Raw genomic sequence first — 26,292 nt, 5'->3', positions numbered from 1 at the left:
CCCTTAATAAAGTTGATTTTTAAGCAAAAAGTCAATATAAATATTTTTTGGTGATAGAAGTCAGAATAGTGGTTATTGTTGGGGGGTTTAATGACTGACAAAACATAAGGAAGACTTCTGGGGTGTTGATAATTATTGAAATATAGTTAACACCCAATGTTATATTATTTTCAGTTGTACAACATTGATTCAACAATTCTTTTTTTTATAATAATATTTTTTTATTATATTATGTTAGTCACCATACAGTACATTCCTGGTTCTTGATGTAAAGTTTGATGATTCATTAGTTGCGTATAACACCCAGTACATTCAACAATTCTATACCCTACTCAGTGCTTACCACAATCGGTGTAGTTACCATCTGTCACCATACAATGTTATTACACTAACATTGACTATATTCCCTATGCTGTACTTTTCATCTCTGTGACTTATTTTATAACTGGAAGTTTGCACCTCTTAACTCGCTTTACCTATTTTACTCATTCTCCCTCCCCCTCCCCCTGGCAACCACCAGTTTTTTCTTTGTATTTATGAGACTGTTTCTGTTTTTTGTTTGTTTTGTTCTTAGATTCCATATGTAAGTCATATCACATGGTATTTATCTTTCTCCAATTTATTTCATTTAGCATAATACCTTCTAGGTCTTTCCATGTTGTCACAAATAGCAAGATTTCATTCATTTTTATGGCTGAATAATATTCCAGTGTGTGTGTGTGTGTGTGTGTGTGTGTGTGTGTGTGTGTACCATATCTTTATCCATTCATTTATCAATAGACACTTAGGTTTCTTCCATATCTTGACTATTGTAAATAATCCTGCAATAAACATAGGGGTGCATGTATCTTTTCAAATCAGTGTTTTCAGTTTCCTTGGTTAAATATGCAGCAGAATTACTGGGCCATATGATATTTCTGTTTTCAATTTTTTTGAGGAAACTCCATATTGTTTTTCACAGTGGTTGTACCAATTTATATTCCTACCAACATTGCATGAGGGTTCCCTTTTCTCCACATTTTTGCCAACACTTGTTATTTCTTGTCTTTTTGATACCAGTCATGCTGACTGGTGTGAGGTGATGTTTCATTACAGTTTTGATTTGCATTTCACTGGTAATTAGTGATGTTCAGCACCTTTTCATGTGTTATACAAATAATAAAATTTGTATGGAACCACAAAAGACCCCCCAATAGCCAAAGAAATCTTGAGAAGAGAATAAAATTGGAGGTATCCATATTCAATAAAACCAACAAAATGAGAATGCAACCTAGTGAATGGGAAAAGACATTTGCAAATGATATATCCAATAAGGGAGTGATTTTCAAAATATATAAAGAATTCATAAAACTCAACACCAAAAAACCAAAAACAAATAAATCCAATTTAAAAATAGGCAGAGGACATGAATAAACATTTTTTCCAAAAAAGACATATAGATAGCTAACATACACTTCTTATTTGTGTTCTTCTCTATATGTATATTTCAATAAGAAATTTACATTCAGGTTGTCAATGAAAATATTAGCAAGGATGTGAAGTAAAATGAAATTTCATAAACTCAGAGTACAATATAAATGAAAACCACTTCAAAAAACAATGTAACAAGTTACATGTCTATCAACTGACTGTATAATGGATGAAGTATTTGAGGTATAGTCTTATAATAGAATACTGTACACCAATGAACCTAGAAAATTAAAGCTACATTAATAATATGGATAAATATCACAAATGTAATATTGAGTGAAAGCAGCCAGACTTAAAAAACAGTGTATACTTTATGTTTTTATGTATATAAAGGTCAAAATATAGGTCGCCCAAATTCTGCTTCTGTTTATGAGGTAGAAAATCATAAGAGAACATTACATTCATTCAAACAATGAGAAGAATCCACATATTCTATAAAATTATAACTTTTCTCAAACCATTCAGATTTGGTGTTACAAGGTAATTGAGAGAATTAAATTCCAAAGGATGTTGATCTCCTCAAGGAGAGACAGAACACATGAATTCTTTCACATTTGGAAGAGCATAGGAGAAAGAGGCATCAAAAAATCAGGTAAGAAGAAATCAGCTAAACTTGAGATATCACAACACACATCTGAGAAAGACTAAAATTTTAAAAAATACTGACATTACTAAGTGCTACCAAGGATGAAGAAAAACTTGAACTTTCATATGTAAGTAGTGGAAATACAAAATGATACAGCCCCTGTGGAAAGTGATTTGGTAATTCCTTTTTTTTAAATATTTTATTTATTTATTTGACAGCGAGGAAGAGACAGCCAGCGAGAGAGGGAACACAAGCAGGGGGAGTGGGAGAAGAAGAAGCAGGCTCCCAGCGGAAGAGTCTGTTGTGGGGCTCGATCCCAGGACTCCAGGATCATGCCCTGAGCCAAGGCAGACGTTTAACGACTGAGCCACCCAGGCGCCCCTGATTTGGTAATTTCTTATAAACATACATTTACTATATGAGTCAGCAAAGCCACTCCCGGGAGAAATAAAAGTTTATGTTCATACAAAAACCTACATATGAATATTTAGATCAGTTCCATTCATATATGCCAAAACCTGGAAACAACCCAAATGTCCTTCCATGAATGAATGGGTAAACAAATTATGGTGTGTCTGTACAATGGATCACCACTGAGCAATAAAAAGGAATGAACTTTTTTTTTTAAAGATTTTATTTATTTATTTGACAGAGATAGAGACAGCCAGCGAGAGAGGGAACACAAGCAGGGGGGAGTGGGAGAGGAAGAAGCAGGCTCATAGCAGAGGAGCCTGATGTGGGGCTCAATCCCACAACGCTGGGATCACGCCCTGAGCTGAAGGCAGACGCTTAACCGCTGTGCCACCCAGGCACCCCAGGAATGAACTATTGATAACACACAACAACTAGGATGAACCTCAAAGGCATTTTCCTGAGTAAAAGTGCTTAAAAGTTACTCTAGTCTTCCATTTATATGACATTGATGAAAAGGCAAAGCTACAGCAATGCAAGACAGTTGAACCGTTGTCAAAATTAGGCATGAGAGGATGGTAAGACTATAAAGGAATAGCACATGGGAGTTTGTGTCTCTGTGTTTTTATGCATGTATTAGGAGATAGTTATGGAATTATTTTAAATCCTGATTTTGATTGTGGTTACATGAATCTATATATAGGCTTTTACTGTACACCAAAGTAAAATGATGATTTTACTATTTAACAATTTTAAAAGATTCAGAAATAAAAAAAGTTGGAATGACTACCTTGATATCAGAAAAAAATATTTCATTAGAAGAAAAATTATTATGGATAAACAGGAATATTATAGAACATTATATAAGAATTCTTCAAGAACATATAACAATTTTAAGTGTGTATATACCTAAAGACAGAGCTTCAAAATACATGAAACAAAAACTGCTAGAAAAGGACAAAGAGTCAAATCTATAATTATATTTGGAGAATGTGGCACTTCTCTCTGAGTAAATGATAGAAAAGGTGGATAGTTGAACATTACATCAAAAACTAATGATGTATTATATGTTGGCTAATTTAATTTAAACAAAAAAAAAATAAAGGATACTGAAGAACCCAAACAGCACTTTCAAACAACTGCATCTAATTGGCATTTGCAGAACACTCCACACAAGAGACGAACATACATTATTTTCAAGTACACATGGAATATTCACCAAGATAGTCCATAAAACAACCCTTAACAAATGTAAAAGAATTTAAATCCTGCAAAGTATTTTCTCTACTCAAAATGGAATTAAAGAATACAATAAGGGATATCTGCAAATTCCCTAAATATTTGGAGATCGAACAACACATTTTGACTAACTCATGTTTCAAGAGAAATTCTTTTTATTTTCAAATTTTTATTTAAGTTCTAGTTAGTTAGCATATAGAGTAACATTGGTTTCAGGAATAGAATTCAGTGATTAATCACTTACATATAGCACCCTGTGCTCATCATAATAAGTGCCCTCTTTAATACCCACCACCTATCTAGCCCATTACCCACCCACCTCCCTTCATCAACCCTGTTTTTTTCCTATCATTAAGTGTCTCTTATGGTTTGTTTCCCTCTCTCTCTTTTCCCCCCTCCCATACATTCATCTGTTTTGTTTCTTAAATTCTACATATGAGTGAAATCATATGGTATTTGTCTTTCTCCGACTGACTTATTTTGCTTAGCATAATACACTCTAGCTCCATCCATGTTGTTGTAAATGTCAAGATTTCATTTTTTAAATGGCTGAGTAACATTCCATTGTATGTGTGTGTGCAAATATATATATCACATCTTCTTTATCCATTGTATTTATTCCATTATTCCATTGTGTGTATATATATATTCATATATATATATATATATATATATATATATTCCTATATATATCTATATATCTTCTTTATCCATTCATGAGTTGATGGACATTTGGGCTCTTTCCATAGTTTGGCTACTATTGATAATGCTGCTATAAACATCAGGGTGTACACAGCCCTTCAATCTGTATTTTTGTATCCTTTAGGTAAATACCTAGTAGTGCAATTGTTGGATCATAGGATAGTTCTATTTTTAACTTTTTGAGGCACCTCCAAGCTGTTTTCTACAGTGGCTGTACCAGTTTGCATTCCCACGAATAGTGTGAGAGGGTTCCCCTTTCTCCACATCCTCTCCAATACCTGTTGTTCTTAAGAGAAATTCTTGAGAGGAATTAGAAAGCTTTCTGAAATAAATGAAAATAAAAATACCAAGTATTAGAATTTGTAGGATTTAACTAAAGCAGTGCTTAGAAAGAAATTTGTCATTAAATGCTTATATTACAAAGCAAGATAGAATTTAAATCAATAATCTAAGCTTCCCCTTCAAGAAGCTGTAAAAAGAAAAGTAAATTAAACTCTAGGCAACAGAAAGATGGGAATTATAGAGATAAAAGCAGAAATCAATGAAATTTAAATTAGGAAAACAATAAATAATATCAAAGGGCACACAAGCTGTTTCTATGAAAAGATCAGAAAAACTGAAGTACCCAGTGATATTTGAACAGTTGTTGAAAAACAATGGTTTTGGATATAATTAAAGTATAAGAAACTGTAAATACAGAGCAAGGAATATATGATATGTGAATTTTCAGAAAGGGTAAAAATTACAGAAAATATATTGTAACATATAAGTAAATAAATGTCTTATGATCTAGTAGTCATGTGTAATTGTTTAAAAGTTTGGAATAGGGGCGCCTGGGTAGCACACTCATTAAGCATCTGCCTTCGGCTCAGGGCGTGATCCCGGCGTTCTGGGATCCAGCCCCACATCAGGCTCCTCCGCTAGGAGCCTGCTTCTTCCTCTCCCACTCCCCCTTCTGTGTTCCCTCTCTCGCTGGCTGTCTCTCTGTCACATAAATAAAATCTTTAAAAAAAAGTTTGGAATAGCTAACAATGCATTTAGATCTACAGCAATATAGGGGACATATAAAGGGACAAGGTGATAATATGCAAAGATAAGGAACAGTTAATATTTTGCAAGAGAAAAATCCTGGTTAATTATGAAACAGGGTTGAAAAAAGGTATTGGTAAAATACCAGTGTTTATTTCCATTTTATTCTTTTTGCAGAATGTGAACCTATATTTTTAAAAGGGAAAAATAAAAATATGTTATTCTATTGTGAGTAAATTATGTGCATAATATTTATAACTGAAAATCTATAGAAATATCATTGGATCAAAATGATTTAGTAAATATCAGGGATTGATGAGTTTTAAAAAGAACAAAGAACAAATGATACAGTAGCTAAGAAAATTCCTGAGGCACAAGAATAAATGGAATCATATCAATATCAGAGAAACCGTTCATGACTTTGTTAGGACATGATGTGAATGAAAACATCAAGATGGAAAAATTGTCAATGCAGAAAAGAAGTATGTGAGATATACCTAACAACAAAACATGTATTATGTACATTAGACAAGTATTAACAAAAATCATGAATCACAGTTCTTATTACATGGTGTTCAGTTTAAGAAAGATAAATAAGCATGTGTTAACTTAGAAGCTATGCATAGAATAATGGTCAGTTAAAGAAAATGTGGTTCACTTTTATGGAAATACTGCATAATTCTTACGAAAATCAGTGTTTTTAAAAAGTACATTCTCACTCATGACTAAGAATGAATGCCATTTAGTGACTAGAAAACATCTTAATTTTTTCTTCAAATTTTTATTAAATTCTAGTTAACGTACAATATTGATTTCAGGAGTAGAATTTAGTGATTTATCACTTAAATACAACAGTCAGTGCTCAACACAACAAATACCCTCCTTAATACCCATCACCCATCTAGCCTATCCCTGACCCACCTCCTCCATCAACCCTCAGTTTGTTCTCAATCTTTACGAGTCTCTTAAGGTTTGTTCCCCCTCTCTCTCCCCCACATATGTTCATCTGTATCGTTTCTTAAATTCTAGCTATGAGTGAAATTATATGGTATTTGTCTTTCTCTGACTGACTTACTTTGGTTAGCATAATACACTCTAGCTCCATCCACATCGTTGCAAATGGCAAGATTTCATTCTTTCTGATGGCTGAGTAATATAACATTTTGTATACATACCACATCTTCTTTATCCATTTATCAGTTGATGGATATTTGGGCTCTTTCCATAATTTATGGACATTGCTGCTATAAACATCAGTGTGCATGTAAAGCATGTACCCCCTCAAATTTGTATTTTTATATCCTTTGGGTAAATATTAGTGCAATTGCTGCATCATAGGATAGTTCTAACTTTTTGAGGCACCTCCATGTTGTTTTCCACAGTGGCTGCACCAGTTTGCATTCCAATGAAGAGTATGAGAGGGTTCCCCTTTTTCCCCATCCTCCCCAAAATCTGTTGTTTCCTGCTTTTTTAAAATGTTTTTTTATTACATTATATTAGTTACCATACAGTACATCCCTGGTTTCTGATGCAAAGTTCGATGATTCATTAGTTGCGTATAACACCCAGTGTACCATGCAATATGTGCCCTCCTTACTACCCAACACCAGTCTATCCGCTTCCCCCACCCCCCCCGAAGCCCTCAGTTTGTTTCTCAGAGTCCATAGTCTCCCATGCTTCACTCCCCCTTCTGATTATCCCCCTTTCTTTATCCCTTTCTGCCCTACCAATCTTCCTAGTTCTTATGTTCCATAAATGAGTGAAACCATATGATAATTGTCTTTCTCTGCTTGACTTATTTCACTTAGCATTATCTCCTCCAGTGCCGTCCATGTTGCAGCAAATGTTGAGAACTCGTTTTTTCTGATAGCTGAGTAATATTCCATTGTATATATGGACCACAACTTCTTAATCCAGTCATCTGTTGAAGGGCATCTCGGCTCCTTCCACGATTTAGCTATTGTGGATAATGCTGCTATGAACATTGGGGTGCATGTGGCCCTTCTCTTCACTACGTCTGTATCTTTGGGGTAAATACCCAGTAGTGCAATGGCTGGGTCATAGGGTAGCTCAATTTTTAACTTTTTAAGGGACGTCCACACTGTTTTCCAGAGTGGCTGCACCAACCTGCATTCCCACCAACAACGTAGAAGGGATGCCCTTTCTCCACATCCTCTCCAACAATTGTTGTTTCTTGCCTTGTCAATTTTTGCCATTCTAACTGGCGTTAGGTGGTATCTTAGTGTGGTTTTGATTTGAATTTCCCTGATGGCTAATGATTTTGAACATTTTGTCATGTGTCTGTTAGCCATTTGTATGTCCTCATTGGAAAAGTGTCTGTTCATATCTTCTGCCCATTTTATGATTTGTTTATTTGTTTCTCACGTATTGAGTTTGAGAAGTTCTTTGTAGATCTTGGATACCAGTATTTTATCTGTAGTGTCATTTGCAAATATCTTCTCCCATTCCGTGGGCTGCCTCTTAGTTTTTCTTTATTGTTTCCTTGGCTGTGCAGAAGCTTTTTATTTTGATGAAGTTGCACATATTCATTTTATCTTTTGTTTCTCTTGCCTTTGGAGATGTGTCATGAAAAAGGTTGCTGTGGCCGATGTCGTAGAGGTTGTTGCCTATGTTGTCCTCCAGGATTTTGATGGATTCCCGTCTCACATCGAGGTCTTTCATCCATTTGGAGTTTATCTTTGTGTATGGTGTGAGAGAGAGGTCAAATTTCATTCTTTTGCATGTAGCTGTCCAATTTTCCCAGCACCATTTATTGAAGAGACTGTCTTTTTTCCACTGGATGTTTTTTCCTGCTTTATCAAAGATTAGTTGCCCAAAGAGCTGAGGGTCCATTTCCAGGTTCTCTATTCTGTTCCATTGGTCTATGTGTCTGTTTTTGTGCCAGTACCATGCTGTCTTTGTGATCACAGCTTTGTAGTACAGCTCGAAATCTGGCATTGTGATGCCCCCAGCTTTGTTTTTCCTTCTCAACAGTTCCTTGATGATTCGGGGCCTTTTCTGTTTCCATACAAATTTAAGGACTATTTGTTCCAGTTCTTTGAAAAATGTCATCGGTATTTTGATTGGGATAGCATTGAAAGTGTAGATTGCTCTGGGTAGCATGGACATTTTAACTATGTTAATTCTTCCAATCCATGAGCATGGAATATTTTTCCATCTTTTTGTGTCTTCCTCAATGTCTTTCAAGAGTGATTTATAGTTTCTAGAATATAGGTCCTTTACGTCTCTGGTTAAGTTAATTCCAAGGTAACGTATGGTTTTTGGTGCTATTGTAAATGGGATGGATTCCCTAATTTCTCTTTCTTCGGTCTCGTTATTCGTGTATAGAAATGCAACTGATTTCTGAGCATTGCTTTTGTATCCCACCACATTACTGAATTGCTCTATAAGTTCTAGTAGTTTGGGGGTGGATTCTTTTGGGTTTTCCATATAGAGTATCATGTCATCTGCAAAGAGAGACAGTTTGACTTCTTCTTAACCGATTTGGATACCTTTTATACCTTTTTGTTGTCTGATTGCTGTTGCAAGGACTTTTAGTACTACGTTGAATAATAGTGGCGAGAGTGGGCATCCTTGTCGTGTTCCTGATCTTAAGGGAAAGGCTTCCAGCTTTTCCCCATTGAGAATAATATTTGCAGTAGGCTTTTCATAGATGGCTTTTATGAGATTGAGAAATGTACCTTCTATTCCTACACTCTGAAGGGTTTTAATCAGAAAAGGATGCTGTGTTTTGTCAAATGCTTTTTCTGCATCTATTGAGAGAATCATATGATTTCTGAATTTTTGTTTCTGAATAAAATCTAAGACACTGATATATTTGCAAATGTTGTACCACCCCTGCATCAGGGATGAATCCCACTTGGTCATGATGGATAATCCTTTTAATGTACAGTTGGATTCTATTTGCCAGGATCTTGTTGAGGATTTTGGCGTCCATATTCATTAGGGAGATCGGTCTGTAATTCTCCTTTTTGAGGGGGTCTTTGCCTGGTTTGGGGATCAAGGTAATATTGGCCTCATACAATGAGTTTCATAGCTTTCCTTCTGTTTCTATTTTTTGAAATAGCTTTAGGGGAATAGGTATTATTTCTTTGAATGTTTGGTAGAATTCCCCAGGAAAACTGTCCGGGCCTGGAGTTTTATTTTTTGGAAGATTGTTTATCACTGACTCAATCTCTTCATAATTAATTGGCATGTTTAAAAAATCAATTTCTTCCTGTTTCAGTCTTGGTAGTTTATAGGTTTCCAGGAAGGCCTCCATCTCTTCCAGATTGCTTAATTTATTGGCATAAAGCTGTTGATAAAAGTTTCTAATAATCCTTCCAATTTCATTGTTGTTGGTTGTGACCTCTCCTTTTTCATTCATAATTTTATTAATTTGTGTCCTTTCTCTATTCTTTTGGATAAGTCTTGCCAGCAGTCTGTCAATTTTATTAATTGTCTCAAAGAACCAGCTTCTAGTTCTGTTGATCTGTTCTACTGTACTCCTGGTTTCTAATTTGTTGATTTCTGCTCTAATCTTGGTCAACTGCTTCCTCGTGCATGGATTAGGCCTGTCCCTCTGTTGCTGTTCCAGCTTCTTGAGGTAAGAATATAAAAACTGCATTTTAGATTTTTCTATTCTTTTGAGTGAGGCTTGGATGGCTATGTATTTCCCCCTTAGGACTGCCTTGGCAGTATCCCATCGGTTTTGGACCGTTGTGTTTTCATTCTCGTTGGTCTCCATAAATTGTTTAATTTGATTTTTGATTTCCTGGTTTATCGAATCATTCCTGAGCAGGATGGTTCTTGGTCTCCAAGTGTTTGAGTTTCTTCCAATTTTTTCTTTGTGGTTGAGTTCCACTTTCAAAGCGTTGTGGTCTGAGAATGTGCAGGGAATAATTTCAGTCTTTTGGTATCGGTTGAGACCTGTTTTGTGACCCAGAACATGGTCTATTCTTGAGAATGTTCCACGGGCATTAGAATAGAATGAGTATTCTTTGGTTCTGGGGTGTAGTGTTCTATACATATCTCTGAGGTCCAACTCATTGAGTAGGGCATTCAAAGCCTTTTATTCTTTCCTTAGTTTTTGCAAGGGTGTTCTGTCTATTTCTGATAGTGGGTTGTTGAGGTCCCCTACTATTAATGTATTTTTATCTATATGTCTCTTTATTCTGGTTAAGAGTTGGCTTGTGTATCTTGCTGCTCCCCTGCTGAAGGCATATATATTTATAATTGTCATCTCCACTTGCTGGATACATCCTTTAAGAATAATATAGTGCCCTTCTATGTCTCTAACTATAGTCTTTAGTTTAAAATCCAATCTATCTGATATGAGAATTGCCACCCCAGCTTTCTTTTGAGGACCATTTGCGTGATAGATGGTACTCCATCCCTTTCCTTTCAGTCTGAATGTATCTTTGGGTTCAAAATGAGTCTCTTTTAGACAGCAAATGGATGGGTTATTTCTTTTTATCCAATCTGCAACCTTGTGGTGTTTTATGGGAGCATGCTTTGTTAATTTTAGCCATTCTGACAGGTGTGAGGTGGTATCTCATTGTGGTTTTGATTGTATTTTCCTGATGATGAGTGATGTTGAGCCTCTTTTCATGTGTTGTTAACCATATGGATGTCTTCTTTGGAAAAGTGTCTATCCATGCCTTCTGTCCATTTCTTAACTGGATTATTTGTTTTTGGAGTGGTGGGTTTGATAAGTTCTTTATAGATTTTGAATATTAACCCTTTATCAGATATGCCATTTGCAAATATCTTCTCCCATTCCGTAGGCTGCCTTTTAATTTTGTTGATTGTTTCCTTTGCTGTGCAGAAGCTCTTTATTTTTATGAAGTCCCAATAGTTCATTTTTGCTCTTATTTCCCTCTCCTCAGGAGACATGTTTGATAAGAAGTTGCTGTGGCCGAGGTCAAAGACATTGCTGCCTGTGTTCTCTAGGAGTTTGATAATTTCCTGTCTCACATTTAGGTCTTTCATATATTTTGAATTTATTTTTGTGTATGGTGTAAGAAAGTGGTCCAGTTTCATTCTTCCTCTGCACGTTGCTGTCCAGTTTTCCCAACACCATTTGTTAAAGAGAATGTCCTTTTTCCATCAGGTATTCTTTCCTGCTTTGTCAAAGATTAGTTGACCACAGAGTTTGCAGGTTCATTTCTGGGTGTTCCATTCTGTTCCATTGATCTCAGTGGCTGTTTTTGTGCCAGTACCATACTATCTTGATGACTACTACTTTGTAATATAGCTTGAAGTCCGAAATTGTGATGACTGCAGCTTTGGTTTTCTTTTTCAAGATTGTGTTGGTTATTCGGGGTCTTTTGTGGTTCCATACAAATTTTAGGATTGTTTGTTCTAGCTCTGTGAAAAATGCTATTGGTATTTTGATAGGGATTGCATTAAATGAATAGATTGCTTTGGGTATTTTAACAATATTTGTTCTTCCAATCCATGAGCATAACATTTTTTCCATTTCTTTGTGTCATCTTCAAATTCTTTCATAAGCATTCTATTGTTCTCAGTTTACAGATCTTTTACCTCTTTGGTTAAGTTTATTCCTAGGTATCTTGTTTGGGGTGCAATTGTGAATTAGATTGATTCCTTGATTACTTTTTCTGCTGCTTCTTTATTGCTATATATAAATGCAACAGATTTCTGTACATTGATTTTATATCCCATGACTTTGTGGAATTCATGTGTTAGTTATAGCAAATTTTTGGTGGAGTCATTTGGGTTTTCTGCATAGAGTATCATACGTCTTCTGCAAATAGTGAAAGTTTGTCTTCTTCCTTGCCAATTTGGATGCCCTTTCTTTCTTTCTTTCTTTCTTCTTTCTTTCTTTCTTTCTTTCTTTCTTTCTTTCTTTCTTTCTTTCTTTCTTTCTTTCTTTCTTTTTTTTTTTCTGGTTGTTGAGGCTAAGACTTCCAAAACGATGTTAAATAGTAATGGTGAGAGTGGACATCCCTATCTTGTTTCTGATCCTAAAGGAAAAGCTCTCAGTTTTTCCCCATTAAGGATGATATTAGCTGTGGGTCTTTTGTATATAGTCTTTATGATGTTGAGGTATGTTCCATGTATCCTTACTTTGTTGAGGGTTTTTATAAATAAAGGATGCAGTAATTTGTCAGATGGTTTTTCTGCATCATTGAGAGCATCATATGGTTCTTACCCTTTCTTTTATTAATGTGGTGTATTGCATTGATTGACTTGTGAATATTGAACCATTCCTGCAGCCTAGGAATAAATCCCACTTGATCTTAGTGAGTAATTCTTTTAATTTACTGTTGGATTTGATTTGCTGGTAATTTGTTGAGAATTTTTGCATCCATATTCAAAAGGTTTATTGAATTGTAATTCTCCTTTTTAGTGAGGTCTTTGTCTACTTTTGTGATCAAGGTAATGCTGGCCTCACTGAAGGAGTTTGGAAGCTTTCCTTCCATTTCTATTTTTTGGAACAGTTTGAGAAGGATAGGTATTAACTCTTTTTTAAATGTCTGGTAAAATTTCCCTGGGAAGCCATCTAGTGCTGGACTTTTGTTTGTTGGGAGGTTTTTGATTATTGATTCAATTTCTTTGCTGGTTATGGGTCTTTTAAAATTTTCTATTTCTTCCTGTTTCAGTTTTGGTAGTTTATATGTTTCTAGAGTTTATCCATTTTTTCCAGATTGCCCAGTTTTTTGGCATATAATTTTTCATAATATTCACTTATTATTTTTTTAGATTTTTAAAAAATATTTTATTTATTTATTTGAGAGAGAGAGTGTGTGTGTGTGAGAGAGAGAGGGAGAGAGAATCTGAAGCAGACTCCACACTGAGCACAGAGCCTGACATGGGGCTCAATCCCACAACTGCAAGATCAGGATCTGAACTGAAACCAAGAGTCGGATGCTTAACCAACAGAGGCACCCAGGCGCCCTCTTAGGATTATTTTTATTTCTGTGGTGTTGATTGTGATCTCTCCTCTTTCATTTATGATTTTATTTATTGAGGACCTTTCTCTTTTCTTTCTGATAAGTCTAGCTAGGGGATTATCAATTTTATTAATTCTTTGAATGAACCAGTTCCTAGCTTTTTGATCTGTTCTACTGGTTTTATTTTGTTTCTATATCATTTATTTCTGCTCCAATCTTTATTATTTCCCTTCTTCTGCTGGCTATAGACTTTTTTTGCTGCTCCTTTTCCAGCTCCTTTAGGTGTAAGTTTAGGTTGTGTATTTGAGAGTTTTCTTGCTTCTTGAGGTAGGCCTGTATTACAATATACTTCCCTCTTAGGACTGCCTTTGCTGCATCCCATATGTTTTAGACTATCCTGTTTTCATTTTCATTTGCTTCCATGTACTTTTTTATTTCTTCTTTATTTTCCTGGTTAACCATTCATTCTTTAGTGGGATGTTCTTTAACCTCCATATATCTGTGGTCTTTCTGAATTTTTTTCTTGTGACTGACTTCAAGTTTCATAGTGTTGTGATCTGAAAATATGCATGGTACAATCTCAATATTTTGTATTTGTTGAGGCCTGACTTATGACCCAGTATGTGATCTGCTCTGGAGAATGTTCCATGGCACTCAAGAAGAATGTGTATTTTGCTGCTTTGGGATGAAATGTTCTGAATATATCTGTAAGTCTGTCTGGTCCACTGTGTCATTCAAAGCCATTGTTTCCTTGTTAATTTTCTGCTTAGATGATCTGTCCATTGTTATAAATGGGGTGTTAAAGTCCCCTATTCTTATTGTACTATTATCAATGAGTTTCTTTGTGTTTATTATCAATTGATTTATATATTTGTGTCCTCCCATAAATATTTATAATTGTTAAATCTTCTTGTTGGATAGACCCTTTAATTATGATATAATCCCTTCTTCATCTCTTATTGCAGTCTTTGTTTTTTTTCTAAGATTTTATTATTTGAGATAGAGTGAGAGAGAGAGAGCACAAGCAGGGTAGTGAGGCAGAGGGAGAGGGAGAAGCAAACTCCCCACTGAGCAAGGACCCCAATGCAGGACTCTATTCCAAGACCCTGAGATTATGACCTGAGCCAAGGCGGATGTTTACCCAACTGAGACACCCAGGCACCCACAGTCTTTGTTTTAAAATCTAGTTTGTCTGATATATCTATGGCTACTGCAGCTTTCTTTTGATGTCCATTAGCATGATAGATGATTCTCATCCCCTCACTTTCAATCTGTAGGTGTGTTAGGTCTAAAATGAGTCTCTTGTAGGCAGCATAGAGATGGATCTTGTTTTTTAAAAAATATTTTATTTATTTATTTGAGAGAGAGAGACAGAAATAGAGACAGAGATAGCAAGAGAGAGCATGAGCAGGGAGGAGCGGGAGAAGCAGCCTCCCAGCCAAGCAGGGAACTCAATGCAGGGCAACCTTTGACAAGGCACATATAAACAGCATTGGGTGTTATATGTCACTAATGAATTGTTGAACACTACAACAAAAACTTACAATGTACTATGCGTTGCCTAGCTGAACATAATGAAACAATAACGACACTCAATAATGCAAGTAGTTGTGATAATTCCTTCTGTCAACATTGCCTATATACAATCCTGCCCATAAGTATTAGATCTGATATCATGTCATCGAGAATATCACTTAAATATAATTTCCCTTTTAAAATATGTTATTAGTTTTTCTGGAGAAATGGTATTAGAAAACTACATAGATCCTGAACTGTGAAGCATTGTATTTGAAAGTCTGAGTGAAATTAAATGACTACACATAGCCTACTAATCAGATTTCAAGTTTTTTGTTTGTTTGTTTCTTTATAGTTACATAGACAGCAAGTGTGCCAGGGGCTGCACGGAGGTTGATTAATATTACAACAAAATATCTAGATAATGAGTGTTTATTTTTGGTAGTCTAAATCACATTTTTAATATTTACAGTATTTTGTTATTACAATGGTAATTTTTATGTGCCTTAGAAGTGTTTGAAATATTGAAAGTATAGATAAGAGAATAAAAATTGTTTGTATTTCCACAAGCAGGAGAAAAACAACGTTGCTATTCTGCTGTATATACTCCCAGTTCGTATGTATGTCTATATTAACATATATATGTGTGTCCCACAGTCTTTCAATCTGGATTTAATTTGAGTAAGTTGAAATACTGAGACATTTGTCGTATGTAGATAATTCAGGTTTTAAATCTGTATTATAGGGCTTCTGACTCTGGCCACAATGGAGTACCAGGGACCAAATTTACACACCTACCTAAAACAACTAAAAAAGGACAAAATACTCAAAATGATCACTTTCCATTTATTGGACATTAGGCAAAGAAGAACAATGTTCTCTGAGAGATGAAAAACAAGTGAGATGAGTCCTATGATTGCCCAAGCTTATTGCATAGAGAGAGATTTCAGACCACAGTGCACAGTGTAGGAGCCTGGCTATCTCCCTGAGTTGAGGGGATGGAGCTGGTAGTAGTCTGGGAATGCCAGGTGGCTAGAACTTGAAGGATAAAATTCCAGAGAGGAGAGCTCCACAGAGAGAAATCTCTAGAGATCATGTACATCTAGGAATTATTCCTGCTGCCATTGGTCAGGGTGGAAAACCTCATAATTCATGGGACTCAGAATACACATAATTTTTTTTTGCCTTAGAAGTGAGGAAATATTAGGCATAGTCAAAAAACTGCTTTTATCTCAACTAACGAAGTTTAAAAGCAAGACCCAAAAGGAGAATACTGTTTCCAAGTAATTTAATTGTGTCCCAGAACAAAGCTCAGGAATATTTCTATATAGAAACACAAAAATATCCAGCACTTAACAAGGTAAAATTCATAATTTCTGGCATATAATTGAAATTACCAGCCATTCAAAGAAGCAAGAAAGTAAGATCAACAATGAGGAGAAAAATAAATTAAAACTGACCTAGAAATGAGACAGGTAGCAGAGTTAGTAGACAAGGACATTAAAACAGTATTACATATAAGTATGTTTTGAATGCTCAAAAGATAAGAGGAAAGGTTAAACATGTTAAATAGGGACATGGAAGGTACAAAAAAGATTCCAAATAAACTCTGAGATATGAAAGCTACAATGTTGAGTTGAAAAAATATACTGGTTTGGATTAATGCAGATGTGACATGTAAGAAGAAAAGATTAGTGAATTTCAGGATATGGCAATAAAACTTTCCAAAATGAAACACACAGAGAGAAAACAATGCTGAAAACAATGAATAGAGCATTGGTGAATTGTGAGACGACTTCAAGTGGCCTATGCACAAATATTTGGAGACCACAAAGGAGAGGGAAAGCGGAAGATAGAAAAAAATATTTGAATGAAAAACCCTCAAATTTGATGAAAACTATAAACTGACAGATTAAAAAAGCTAAAAGAGTGCCAAGAACAGGAAAAGTGAAGAAAACCATACCAAGACCCATAATAATCAAACTACTTAAAATTAGTACTAAAGAGAAAATCTTAAAAATACCCAGAGATAAAAGACACTTTACTACAGAGGAACAAAACTAAGTGTATATTTCTTGTCAAAAACAATGAAAGCAAGAGGAGAGTGGAACAATGTATTTCAAGTACTAAAAATTGAACTGTCAACCTAGAATTCTATTTGAAATGAAAATATATTGCAAAAAGAAATGTGAAATAAAGCTTTTTCTGAAATACAAAACCTTAAAGAATTAATCACCAACAGACATGCACTAGAAGAAATGTTAAAGGTTTAAAAGAAATGTTAAAGTCTTCCAGTCAGACAATGAAATATACCAGATAGGAATCTAGATCTACACAAAGGAATGAAGAACACCAGGAATTTGAACTTCATGGGTAAACATAAAGATGATTTTCTTATTTATGTAAATGACTTTAAGAGATAATTGACTATTTTAACAATGATGTATAGTGGAGTTTTAACATATGTAGCAGTTAAATGTATGCCAACAGTAGAGGAAACACTAACGTGGAGAATGAAAGTATACTGTTGGTTTTGTTTTTAAAGACTTTATTTGTCAGAGAGAGGGAGAGAGAGCGAGCACACAAGGAGGAGCGGCAGGCAGAAGGAGAAGCTCCCTGCTGAGCAAGGAGCCCAATGCAGGACTTGATCCAAGGACCCTGGGATTATGACCTGACCTGAAGGCATACACCTAAGCAACTTAGCAACCCAGGCATCCCTATACTATTGTTTTTATGTGTTATTTCTGAGATCCAGTGGGTATGGCCAGCTGTATCCCTTTTGTATCCAAGGCCTTAGCACAGTGACCAGATAAGGGACATATAACAGGCATTTAAACAGAACTCACCATTTAAATGTAAACACAATGTGACTAGAAGAGCTGCTGTGAACTCCACATCCAAATTTTTCTTCTCTGTTCTCTGTTGAATAAAGAAAACTTATAGGGGGGGCAGGGGATGGGGGAATGGGATAGACTGGTGATGGGTAGTAAGGAGGGCACATATTGCATGGTGCACTGGGTGTTATACGCAACTAACGAATCATGGAACTTTATATCGGAAACCGGGGATGTACTGTATGGTGACAAACATAATATAATAAAAAAAAAAGAAAACTTATAGGAACCACTTTCCCTGTGTCATTAAAGGGATTAAGCTACACAGCTTTAGTAGATTTTAGTTGAGATTAGGGAATCTGAAAATCAGTCAAGGGGACTGTGTGCCCTGTTGTAAGCAGAGGCAAAAGGTGAAAGCAAAATGAACCAAAGTCCCCATTCTTATAAAGAATATTTGAACACGATTTAAGAATAATTTCAAAAGAAGGAAGCACCAGTGGAAAGATAGAGAGGACCTACTCAGGGCTGAGAGGCTACCAGGTCAAAGGAGGGACCCCTTTTCCAGAGAAGAGTTTGAAGCAGACCCAGGTCTGGGAAGATAGAGACAGGGATTGGTGTTAGCAGGAGAGAGGAGACTGTGCAAAATCCAGGGCGGGGGGCGGGGCTGGAGGGAGAATAGCTGGTCCTGTGCTGAGAATAGAGAAACAAAGGTAAGTAGGAGGATGGTGTGTGCCTTATAGTTCAGGGGTGGTGGGCAATGAGGACTTAGGGAAACAAGATAGGGGATGGTAAAGTGTACTGGGTATGCAGAGGTTGGGGGGCCACAAGTTGTTGGCAGTGCTGGAAAGCCAGGCAGCAAAACTAGCCTTCAGAGTACTGGACAGAACAGAGTCCACATCTATACACCTGTGCAGGAACATAAGGAAGTCCATGCCTGAGAAATAGTCTTCTAGCACAGAACGTTCCCAGCTGTGCTTGGGCAAGTGCGGGGAAGCCTAGGGCTCTATGTCCGGCTGTTGGGACCCACTGCCCCAAGGGTGAAGAAAGGGTGCTGAGTGGATGGGATTGGGTTCACAGTCCTCATTTCCACCAGACTACTCTGGCTTGCTCAGGTTGCATGGAGTGGATCTTGTGCAAGGCTTCAGCTGGAGTAACAGGTTTCACCTCTAAAATTTGTTGACAGTCTACCAGTTAGATGCAGAATGCATCATAAAGATTTTCCAGTTAGATACAAGACGTACAGGATGGATTCATGGAATCCTAGCTTCTGGGGCCCAAAATTGCCGCCAGCTGCTTGCTCTGTTTGTCATGAGTAACTTTACTTACTACAGAGGTGCGAGCTGCCTGAAACAAGGTTAGAGGAAGTAAGTGTTGAGTACTGGTAGATACATGTTCAGCCTTAACAAGGATGCCAGGAGCAGAGTATTAAAGAGTAACCCAAAATGGCATATATATGCCTGTATTCAACCAGAAATCCACCTATCAGAGGAATTTTTCCATGTTTCCTTTAAAAATTACATGTACATATGTATATATAAATCAAGTTGCTGGAGGGTGCCATTCACTGATTCAAAATGTGGAGCCTGCCCCCTGCCTGGGCCTTGCACCTCCATGGATGGAACCCACAGTTCTCCAACTGCTCATGTAACTTCAGAATTCCCATGGGAAACTATTACTAAGGGTGTCACCATGGACTTCTCCTCCCCAGGTCCAAACACCATCTTGGAGGTGGGGGTGCTCTCAACAGGATGGTCCATGGTGCTTCCTCCCTAGGAAACATGGTCGGTCTATCAGGAGATTTCCCCAGCCCATTCACGCTCCTTGTCCTGCACCGGAGCCCCCACTTTCTTATCAGTTGAGTAAGAAAAAGCCATCTCCACAGGTTTTCCACCCACCCTGCAAACTGGCGGCAACACAGACCAGCCATCATAGCCACAGGACAGGACAGCCACCCCTGCTATGCCACGACCTCAGCAGCTCTGGAAGGCAGTCTGAGCCAGGCACACCATTTGGACAGCTTTCAAACATGTCCACGCCCAGCCCTTTATCTGCAGAGTCTGAGGTGATTAGTCCCAGGGCTTTCTCCTTCTGATTTCACCCTCCTTGCCGCTAGCTGCATGCTCCCTTCCGCTGCTCCTGGGTATTCCTGGCCTATCTCAGCTGTCCTTCCTCAGTCACTCACCCCTTACTCACATAGCCCCACCCACTGTGTGGGGTCGCACTGCAGCCAGGGGGGAAGGCCCCACCTCCAGCAGGCACCATGACAGCTTCCAGCCCTGGGACCCTGGCAAGGATGCCCTGGACCACTAGAGTAGTCAAGAGATGTCGCTCACCTGAGCTCAGGTGCAGGGAGCCAGGCATACTCTTCCTGACAGAGGTAGGGGGACTCTATGGTAGTGGGGTGTCTGGCAAGCTGCTGATCCCTTCATCCAACAGACCTGCCCTGTCAGACCACCCTGCAACTTTCAGCTGGTGATAATGATTCAGAGACTTCCCCAGCCCATCCATGTTTTTTTCTCCTGAATTCCCCTGCCTCTCCACCTTCTCTCCTTTTGGTCCCTTTCCCCTGTAGCTGAACTCGCGATTCAGAGCCCTGACTGCCAGTCTGCCTGGGGCTCTCTGGACTTGGTTTTGTACTTGATTTCTCTCATGGGCTCTGGCCATCACTTTCCCCGGGATGCTCTCAATGCCCCTCACTACTGAGGGTGTCCTGGCTGGTCTCCTCCCCTGGCTGCTGGTCATTCTGGCCAAATCCTTCTTTCTCAACATAAAGGGGGAAATGTCTTGTTGATATTGCAGAATCTTAAATCATTTCCAATTTTTATGAGAATGCAAACTGGCATACCACTTTTTGAATAAAATTTCAGATGTATTTATGAAATGTTACACTATTCACACCCCTTCCACTCTAACCCAATGTCTATGTTAGTATGAATATATTATTAGAAAACATTCATGTCTACCCAAGGATTCATATTCAAAGATGTTGTTTTCATCTTATGAATCATATGACAAAGGGAAAACAACCTATGTTTCCACCAGGAGAAAAAAATTACGTGATTAATTATGGTATATACAAACTTTAACATTCCAGGGAGTAGTTTCAAAAGTGAGGCAGATCTATATGTGCTGTCATGGGAAGATCCTGCATCCATTTTATTAAGTGACAAAAGCTAGCGGCAGATCAATATGCATAGTATTACCTCTTATGTTGAATAAAAACAATATATTCTTAGAGCAGACCTCTGAAAAACACATAGTCATCTTTAAAATAACACACACTAGGGGTGCCTGGGTGGCTCAGCCGGTTAAGCGTCCAACTCTTGATTTCGGCTCAGGTCATGATCTCAGGGTCCTGAGAGTCTCTCTCCTTCCCCCTTTGCCCCTCTCTCCACTCACACACTCTTTCTCAAAGAAAGAAAAATCAATTAAAAAATTAAAATAAAATAACACATGCTAGATTGTTAGTCATGGTGACTTCTGAGGAGGAGGAGGCTGAATTGTGGAGGAACTTTGAAAAGGGGATATTGTGATTGATCTGTATTTTTAGAAGTTTTTTGCAAGAGAAAGACAATTATCATATGGTTTCTCTCATCTATGGAACATAAGAACTAGGAAGATCGGTAGGAGAAGAAAGGGCTAAAGAAAGGGGGGGTAATCAGAAGGGGGAATGAAGCATGAGAGACTATGGACTCTGAGAAACAAACTGAGGGCCTCAGAGGGGAGGGGGGTGGGGGAATGGGATAGGCTGGTGATGGGTAGTAAGGAGGGCACGTATTGCGTGGGGCACTGGGTGTTATACGCAACTAACGAATCATGGAACTTTACATCAAAAGCCAGGGATGTACTGTATGGTGACTAACATAATATAATAAAAATATTATTATAACAAAAAAAGAAGAAGTTTTTTGCAATAGGAAGATACGCACTACTACTTTCATAAGTAAAATTTCTGGATAAGCCTAACAACAGAAAAGCAGCCGTGTGAAAGTAACTGCTAACTGATGCAACAGACAAACCCAGACATTTGAAGGGTTAACACGACAAAAGTGCACATAAATTTTTGTGCACATAAATTCTGATATAGTTTGGCAGGGGCCCTGGGCTTTTCCTAGGCCTTGGGTCCAGGACACTTTCATCTTGTGGCTCCCCTATCTCAACACAGGGTCACCATGTTTGCTGGTGAATCAAGGGAGGTAGCATGGAGCTGACATACTGGCTCTCAGATGCCTGGATGTGAGAAACAATGCTTCTGCTCACGTCTCTACGGCAAAGGGCCATCACGCAACCCTCCCTAACTACAAGCGGACTGGCAGTGTAGTGTCCCCTGTGTCCTGGAAGGAAAGCAAGACACGCTATGGATGAACATTAAAGTTTCTCCCAAGTATCGCTACCCAGTAGGTGCTCAACCAAATGCAACTACTTCAATTTGTTATGACGACTGACTTTATTGCTGGGAGGAGTTTCTGAGGTCAGATTTGCCTTGGAACTCTGGGGCTCAGGCAGGAGAACTCTAGGTTAATAAAGCCCACAGACAGTACCCAAATCCTGTTTGATTCTCATTGTCACCTTCCTTCCTTAGCCCGGGTTTTAGTACCTTAGCCACAGCATCCTTCTTTTTGTCACCTGGGAGACTCCATGCTGTCCTCAGGAATGATGTACGACTCAGAAGGTTGGCCACAGGCTGGGGTGGGCGGGAATAGCATGGACTCTAGATGAATTCAGACCAGGGTTCTAGTCTCTGCCCTGTCACTCACTAGCCATGTGATCCTGGGAAAATGACCAAGCCCCGTGAGCCTCAGGTTCTTCGTCTGTGAGGCGAGTGGGTTTGATAAGCCCCGTCTTGTAGGACTGCAGGAATGCATGTAATGTATCGAAAGCACCTTGCACGGTGCCCGGCATAAACTGGAACTTTGATGAATGGCAGTGATTTCGAATGTTGTTTTGATCCCAGAGCCTTCCACTCTCTCCTCTGGGATATTTTTTGTTATCCAGGTCATGTTAGAGAATGTGCAGCTCAATAGGCCATGGAATAGCTAATCAGCCAAAGAGGGTGCTTCGTAAGTAAAACTCAATCCATTTTCTAAATCAGAGGATATATATGGGATATATGAGAATATGTGTGGAAAGCAGGTGTGAGGCAGTTGTCCCAGCCGGATACAACACAAAACTCCTAGAATTTGAGTCAAAGACCAGCTCCCTCCCTCCCTCCTGGCTTCTCTTCCACCCAAACCACTCTTTTCATTCATTTCTCCCTCACCAAAACCTAGACTTTGCTTACTTACAGCTGTCCAAATTACACTCAAGATAACCAAATTAAAATGTCTTTTATTTGGCTTTCCATGCTCAGGAACAAGAGTATCAGTCTAGAGTCTTCGGGGCGCCCACTCAAACGAATATCCCTGTATTTCTCCAGAAATTCTTGCAGATGATGGATATAAAACACCTAGTCTGTGCACTGTGTTTAATCGCACTGAGACAAGAGTGCAGGATAACTTCCTTTCCTGCCCCAGGAGGAGATTTCTCTCTGGTTTGTCCATGATCCAAAAGGAACTTCTCAGAGTAATTATCCATTTCAGACTTTGCTCCCACCCCTAAGGCACCCTGTCTCCAAGTAGGGCCACTGTCACCCCCCAGGTTCACAGTGATCGGCTGCAGAGAAGGAGTTATGGTGACCAGACAGCCTGAGCCACCCAGGCCAGGGGCGTTTCCACTACAGTGCTTGCCCCGGGAGCACCCTTCTTCCGCTGGTTCTGTACGTCTCAGGGCATCCCTCCCCACTTTCCTGCCATGAGTGCAGCTGCTAGACAGCCACCTAAGGGTGGTACATGTCCTGCTTATCCTACTGTCCTCAGTGCTCACACACAGGGCCTTCCACAGTGCAGTGCTCCCAGCCAATGTCTGGAAATCAGTGAGACAGTGAGCAGGGCTCCCTATGTGCTGAGATGACGTCTCTCCTCCTTTCTTGAAGAACCAAGCCAATACAGAAGCACACATCTATGTTACTTTTCCAAAATTTCAGACAAGAAGGAATAAGAAGCAAAATGAACAATCTTTTATTTCCCTATTTTCTGACCCCGTCACTTGAGTGCTCCATTCTTTCGCCTTTCCAGCAAATTTCTATGCCAATGCCCTGTAATTTCATTCCAGAACCCAAACAAGGAGGGAAGATCTCCCAGCTTATTTCCAGGACATGACAAAACTCTTAACTCTTGAACTGGGTAAGGACAAATGCTGTGTGTGTGTGGGGGGAGGATGTCACTCACACACTCAGCCGCCGAAGCGGATGAAATCTTCTATGCCAAGGAACCCCACTGGAGAGCTTCCTCGAGGACACCAAGCTCTGGATGTGGGAGTCATCACAGAGAACAGCCCCCTCCCGTCTCCCCCAAGGAGGCTCCTTGCCCGCTTTCTTCCCCCAACTCTCCCTGGCCCTGCACTCCTTAGAACGCCCAGGGCTGTCTCTTCACACACACACACACACATACACACACACACATGCACACGCACACACTAACAGGAAAGAACCAGCAAGCGGCCTCACTTCCCGCCCAGCATCCCGCAGGAGAAGCTGCCGGCCCCACCAAAGCCTGGAAAGGGCCTGGCCACCCCTGGGGCTCAGGCCCCCTCTTCCTCATCGCTCACAGCCTCTTCAGACAGGGCCAGGGAGGAACCCGGCTGCCTGCTATTGACCCGGAGCAAATACTCCAGCACTTGCAACTTGCTGGTTTCAGCATAGGCCCTGGGACCCCACAGGAACTCGTAGCGGGCAGGGTCGCTGCCGGGCACTTGCCGGTACTCCACGTACCCTTCCTGCACCCAGACCTTGGTGAGGAGCTCCCTGGGCTCCCCGTAGATGACGTGCTCCCTGCCAGCATACACTCCCATGACCCCCAGCACTTCCCACACCTTCTCCTCTGGGGCACAGTCGCCCTCCAGGACGATCACCCCCAAGAGCACCACCAGGAGGCCGGTCTTGGGCATGCCCTGCTCACCACTCGGCAACCCACCGCAGGTGAGGCCCAGGACGGTGACCAGGACGTAGGAGTGGTCGCTGGGGTCCACCTCCTTCACATCCACGCCAAAGACCAGCCGCATGCACTCGGACGCTTGGCCGAAGATCACGGCGAAGGCGTCCTGGTAGTCGTTGCCGACCACCTCCAGCATCTCTGCCTGGCTGGTGCGCTGCTGGGTGCGATACTTGAGCACCAGGAACGCCACCAGGTCAGCCGCCTAACCCTGGAGTGTGTCCTGGAGCAGGGGCTGGGCTTCCTCGGGCTCCTCCCAGCCGCTCGACCCCTCCTCATCTGGGCTGCTGGAGCCATGGTCGGGCTGGCCCCATGCAGTGGCTGCCAGGCCAGTGGGGGAGGGGCAGGCACTCTGAGGGCTCTGGGGAGCACTTGGGCCCCCAGCATCAGACCCCTCCTCCGGAAGGCCCAGAAACAGGGCAGAGCAGGAGATGGAAGAGGGGCTGGACTGGGAGGAGGCAGAGGCTGAGGAGGAGGGACATGGGCCCCCCTCCTCCCCAGCCCCGGACAGCTGTGCCTCCACCAGGCTCTGGGTCGGGACTGGGTCTTCCTCCAGCTTCCAGAGCTCACTCCTCTGACCCAGGGACATGGCGTCTGTGTAGGGCTGAACCTGAAGAAAGATGTGGGATGGCTCCTCAGGGTGCAGCCCAGCCAGGAGAGGCCCGAGGTCCTAAAGCTGACAGTGGGCTGTGTCAGCTTGGGTGCTGAGGGGTCCCCTCTGTGGTGGGATGGGAGAACCCCTGGCTCCACATGCAGAGCATGGACCTCACCTCGACCACTGGCACTTGCCTGCACCTCCTCTGCCCTGACCTTAGGGAATCCTGCCTCAGACTGAGGCCTCAGCTCCCAGTTCTTTAAGCCCCTAGAGGAGGGAAGGAGGAGGCACCTCAGGGTGCAGACTGCAAGCACAGCCCCAGGCCCCCAGTGAGCACAGGAGGGCTGGGTCAGACTCTGAGGTCCTCACCAGTCCAGGCTGGGCGGTCCCCTCCTTGGCCTCTCAGGGGGCTGCTATTTCCCCTGCCAGGGCCTGGGCCCCACCCACTGTGGCCCTGAGGCCAAAGGCTCACAGCAAGACCATGCAGCCCTGAGACTCCACAGAAGGGGGCCCACATCTGGCCATGCCTGCCAAAGTTCTACAGGGCTCGTCACAGATCTGGAGGGATGGCCAAGCTCGGGGTTCCACATGTGCTGGGATGGGTACGCCTCTAAGGCTTCACCTTAACCCCAAGGAAGGCCTAGGAACACTCCCTGTGTTGAAGCTGAGGCCACCCTCCTGGTGCTGAGGCCTCATCTCTGGGAGACACCAGAAGGAAATGTCAGGAGAAATCAGTCGGCCCACCAATCCCCCATCTCCCCTGGGCTGACAGAAGAGGCAGGGTAGGCCTGGGCCCTAGAGATCCTGCTGTGGGAGGCATGCACTCATTTCTATTTTTTTTTTTTTTAAGATTTTATGTATTTATTTGGGAGAGAGAGAGACAGCTAGCAAGAGAGGGAACACAAGCAGGGGGAGTGGGAGAGGAAGAAGCAGGCTCCCAGAGGAAGAGCCCAACGTGGGGCTC

General features: G+C 40.4%; 1 pseudogene; it reads right to left on the bottom strand.

The window, feature by feature from the left end:
- Positions 1–24,323: 24,323 nt before the first annotated feature.
- Positions 24,324–25,322, bottom strand: LOC123787678 (melanoma-associated antigen 8-like; annotated as a pseudogene).
- Positions 25,323–26,292: the final 970 nt, after the last annotated feature.

This window comes from Ursus americanus, chromosome X, assembly GCF_024610735.1.
Source record: "Ursus americanus isolate L20-20 chromosome X, mUrsAme1.1.p, whole genome shotgun sequence".
NCBI lineage: Eukaryota > Metazoa > Chordata > Mammalia > Carnivora > Ursidae > Ursus > Ursus americanus.
This window is presented reverse-complemented; position numbering and strand designations above follow the sequence as displayed.